Raw genomic sequence first — 5,492 nt, forward strand, 5'->3', positions numbered from 1 at the left:
GGTCTTTAGCTATCTTTTTAATATATATATTAAAAAGATATATATCATATATCTGATATATTATATATTATATCTAATATATCTGATATATGATATATATCTTTTAAATATATAATAATTGACAGTATTTCCTGGGCTTAGCACCATGCTAAGCACTTTCCATAAACTCACTCATTTAGTACTTGGGGTATCCCTCTACGTAGGGGCTGTGGTTGGCTCTGTTTAGAGAGGAAGGACTGTGTGACTAGAGAGATTCAAGTATCTTGCCCCAAGTCTCAGAGTAAGTGGCAGAGCTCAGATTGCTGCCCTTTTCAAGACCCTTTAACTACCGCACCATACTGGCCACTTCTTGTCCATGTTGAGAGGATTTGCCAGGCTGAAAATCAAATAAAAGTAATCATGATTAAGATACTGCGTTCCAGCCCTCTGTGGACTTTTGCAATGTCAAACTCTCAAAGTGAAAATATGAACTCTATATACTGCTCTTGAAATCATGCCGCCTCTATTCTTTTATGCCGTATGTATGTACTGTGTTTTGTCATCAAGGACAAATCCACAGTCTTTTTTCAGCTCTTTGATGCTGTAAATTTGTGTTGAAACGCAGCAAAGCCTACTAAATTAAGTAGAGAATGAACAACTTAGTGATAAATACCTTGGTAACCAGTTCATAAATCCTCCAAAACACTAACATAGCACAAAGAGTATACCAACGGACGAAGTAAGAGCTTGTTCCTAAATAATTGATGTATGATGTTATAAGGAATGATTTTGGAAACTTTATACAAGGTGACACAATCTACCAGAATAACTGATAGCACCAGTAAGGTATTCCAATTTTTTGAAGGTGCTGGTGATGGCATATTGCTCAGAACCTGGTAGAGAGCCAATTCAGAGTTGAAATGGAAAGCAGAGAGGTTTTCTATTTTATATCTCTTTGGATATTGATTTCTCTTATGTTGCTTATACTGTACTTTATATTAAGTGTAGACCAAATCCTCTGCATAACCTAGAGGATTACATGGAAACAAACTAATGCTGGGAGGATTTTTATTTTAAGCGTTTGGTATTTGAGATTTTTCTTAGAATTTCATTTGTAATTTCTGCTTTTGAAGGAAAGGTTGTTTATGGGGGTATAGTGCTGATGCTTATTTACAGTTTTTTTTTTAATATGAACTTTATTGTCCAGTTGGTTTCCATACAACACCCAGTGCTCATCCCAACAGGTGCCCTCCTCAATGCCCATCACCCACCTCCCCTCCCTCCCACCCATCAACCCTGTTTGTTCTCAGGTTTTTTTTTTTAAGTTTTTTTTAATGCTTATTTGTTTTTGAGAGAGAGAGACAGAGACAGAGTATGAGCAGGGGAAGGGCAGAGAGAGAGTGAGACAGAATCTGAAACAGGCTCCAGGCTCTGAGCTGTCATCACAGAGCCTGACATGGGGCTCGAACTCACAAACCGTGAGATCATGCCCTGAGCCAAAGTTGGAGACTTAATGGACTGAGCCACCCAGGCGCCCCTCTTCTCCGTTTTTAAGAGTCTCTTATATTTTGGCTCCCTCCCTCTCTAACCTCTTTTTTTTTTCTTCCCCTCCCCCATGGTCTTCTGTTAAGTTTCTCAGGATCCACGTAAGAGTGAAAACATATGGTATCTGTCTTTCTCCGTATGACTTATTTCACTCAGCATCACATTCTCCACTTCCATCCATGTTGCTACAAAAGGCCAGATTTCATTCTTTCTCATTGACAAGTAGTATTCCATTGTGTATATAAACCGCAATTTCTTTATCCATTCACCAGTTGATGGACACTTAGGCTCTTTCCATAATTTGGCTATTGTTGTAAGTGCCGCTATAAACATTGGGGTACAAGTGCCCCTATGCATCAGCACTTCTGGATCCCTTGGGTGAATTGCTAGCAGTGATGTTGCTGGGTCATAGGGTAGATCTATTTATAATTTTTTGAAGAACCTCCACACTGTTTTCCAGAGCAGCTGCACCAGTCTGCATTCCCACCAACAGTGCAAGAGGGTTCCCATTTCTCCGCATCCTCGCCAGCATCTATAGTCTCCTGATTTGTTCATTTCAGCCACTCTGACTGGCGTGAGGTGGTATCTGAGTGTGGTTTTGATTTGTATTTCCCTGATGAGGAGCGACGTTGAGCATCTTTTCACGTGCCTGTTGGCCATCCGGATGTCTTCTTTAGAGAAGTGTCTATTCATGTTTTCTGCCCATTTCTTCACTGGATTATTTGTTTTTCGGGTGTGGAGTTTGGTGAGCTCTTTATAGATTTTGGATACTAGCCCTTTGTCCGATATGTCATTTGCAAATATCTTTTCCCATTCCGTTGGTTGCTTTTTAGTTTTGATTGTGTCCTTTGTGGTACAGAAGCTTTTTATCTTCATGAGGTCCCAATAGTTCATTTTTGCTTTTAATTCCCTTGCCTTTGGAGACGTGTCAAGTAAGAAATTGCTGTGGCTGAGGTCAGAGAGGTTTTTTTCTGCTTTCTCCTCTAGGGTTTTGATAGTTTCCTGTCTCACATTCAGGTCCTGTATCCATTTTGAGTTTATTTTTGTGAATGGTGTGAGAAAGTGGTCTAGTTTCAACCTTCTGCATGTTGCTGTCCAGTTCTCCCAGCACCATTTGTTAAAGAGACTGTCTTTTTTCCATTGGATATTCTTTCCTGCTTTGTCAAAGATTAGTTGGCCATACTTTTGTGGGTCTAATTCTGGGGTTTCTATTCTATTCCATTGGTCTATGTGTCTGTGTTTGTGCCAATACCATGCTGTCTTGATGATTACAGCTTTGTAGTAGAGGCTAAAGTCTGGGATTGTGATGCCTCCTGCTTTGGTCTTCTTCTTCAAAATTACTTTGGCTCTTCAGGGCCTTTTGTGATTCCATACAAATTTCTAGCTTCGAGGAGAATGCTGGTACAGTTTTGATTGGGATTGCATTGAATGTGTAGATAGCTTTGGGTAGTATTGACATTTTAACAATATTCTTCCAATCCATGAGCACGGAATGTTTTTCCTTTTCTTTATATCTTCTTCAGTTTCCTTCATAAGCTGTCTATAGTTTTCAGCATACAGATATTTTACATCTTTGGTTAGGTTTATTCCTAGGTATTTTATGCTTCTTGGTGCAATTGTGAATGGGATCTGTTTCTTTATTTGTCTTTCTGTTGCTTCATTATTAGTGTATAAGAATGCAACTGATTTCTGTACATTGATTTTGTATCCTGCGACTTTGCTGAATTCATGTATCAGTTCTAGCAGACTTTTGGTGGAGTCTGTCAGGTTTTCCGTGTATAACATCATGTCATCTGCAAAATGAAAGCTTGACTTCATCTTTGCCAATTTTGATGCCTTTGATTTCCTTTTGTTGTCTGATTGCTGATGCTAGAACTTCCAACACTATGTTAAACAACCGCAGTGAGAGTGGACATCCCTGTCGTGTTCCTGATCTCAGGGAGAAAGCTCTCAGTTTTTCTCCATTGAGGATGATGTTAGCTGTGGGCTTTTCATAAATGGCTTTTATGATGTTAAAGTATGTTCCTTCTATCCTGACTTTCTCGAGGGTTTTTATTAAGAAAGGATGCTGAATTTTGTCAAATGCTTTTTCTGCATCGATTGACAGGATCATATGGTTCTTATCTTTTCTTTTATCAATGTGATGTATCACATTGATAGATTTGCGAATGGTGAACCAGCCCTGTAGCCCAGGAATGAATCCCACTTGATCATGGTAAATAATTCTTATTATATGCTGTTGAATTCAATTTGCTAGTATCTTATTGAGAATTTTTGCATCCATATTCACCAGGGATATTGGCCTATAGTTCTCTTTTTTTGCTGGGTCTCTGTCTGGTTTAGGAATCAAAGTAATGTTGGCTTCATAGAATGAGCCTGGAAGTTTTCCTTCCCTTTTTATTTTTTGGAACAGCTTGAGAAGGATAGGTATTATCTCTGCTTTACATGTCTGGTAGAATTCCCCAGGGAAGCCATCTGGTCCTGGACTCTTATTTGTTGGGAGATTTTTGATAACTGATTCAATTTCTTCACTGGTTATGGGTCCATTCAAGTTTTCTATTTCTTCCTGTTTGAGTTTTGGAAGTGTGTGGGTGCTTAGGAATTTGTCCATTTCTTCCAGGTTGTCCAGTTTGTTGGCATATAATTTTTCATAGTATTCCCTGATAATTGCTTTTATTTCTGAGGGATTGGTTGTAATAATTCTATTTTCATTCATGATTTTATCTATTTGGGTCATCTCCCTTTTCTTTTTGAGAAGCCTGGCTAGAGGTTTATCAATTTTGTTTATTTTTTCAAAAAACCAACTCTTGGTTTCATTTATCTGTTCTACAGTTTTTTTAGATTCGATATTGTTTATTTCTGCTCTGATCTTTATTATTTCTCTTCTTCTGGATTTGGGGTGTCTTTGCTGTTCTGCTTCTGTGTCCTTTATGTGTGCTGTTAGATTTTGTATTTGGGATTTTTCTTGTTTCTTGAGATAGGCCTGGATTGCAATGTATTTTCCTCTCAGGACTGCCTTCGCTGCATCCCAAGGTGTTTGGATTGTTGTATTTTCATTTTCATTTGTTTCCATATATTTTTTAATATCTTCTCAATTACCTGGGTGACCCATTCATCCTTTAGTAAGGTGTTCTTTAACCTCCATGGTTTTGGAGGTTTTCCAGACTTTTTCCTGTGGTTGATTTCAAGCTTCATAGCATTGTGGTCTGAAAGTGTGCATGGTATGATCTCAATTCTTGTATACTTATGAAGGGCTGTTTTGTGACCCAGTATGTTATCTATTTTGGAAAAATGTTCCATGTGCACTTGAGAAGAAAGTATATTCTGTTGCTTTGGGATGCAGAGTTCTAAATGTGTCTGTCAAGTCCATCTGATCCAATGTATCATTCAGGGCCCTTGTTTCTTTATTGATCCTGTGTCTAGATGATCTATTCTTGTTGTAAATGGAGTATTAAAGTCCCCTGCAATTACCACATTCTTATCAATAAAGTTGCTTATGTTTGTGATTAATTGTTTTATATGTTTGGGGGCTTCCGTATTCGGGGCATAGACATTTATAATTGTTAGCTCTTCCTGATGGATAGACCCTGTAATTATTATATAATGCCCTTCTTCACCTCTTGTTACAGCCTTTAATTTAAAGTCTAGTTTGTCTGATGTAAGTATGGCTACTCCAGCTTTCTTTTGGCTTCCAGTGGCATGATAAATAGTTCTCCATCCCCTCACTTTCAATCTGAAGGTGTCCTCAGGTCTAAAATAGTCTCTTGTAGACAGCAAATAGACGGGTCTTGTTTTTTTTATCCATTCCGATACCCTATGTCTTTTGGTTGGAGCATTTAGTCTATTTACATTCGGTGTTATTATAGAAAGATATGGGTTTAGGGTCATTGTGATGTATGTACGTTTCATGCTTGTAGTGATGTCTCTGGTACTTTGTGGTCCTTGTAACATTTCACTCACAGAATCCC

This window comes from Herpailurus yagouaroundi, unplaced genomic scaffold (assembly GCF_014898765.1).
Source record: "Herpailurus yagouaroundi ecotype Mexico unplaced genomic scaffold, PumYag 141, whole genome shotgun sequence".
In the NCBI taxonomy this organism is placed as follows: domain Eukaryota; kingdom Metazoa; phylum Chordata; class Mammalia; order Carnivora; family Felidae; genus Herpailurus; species Herpailurus yagouaroundi.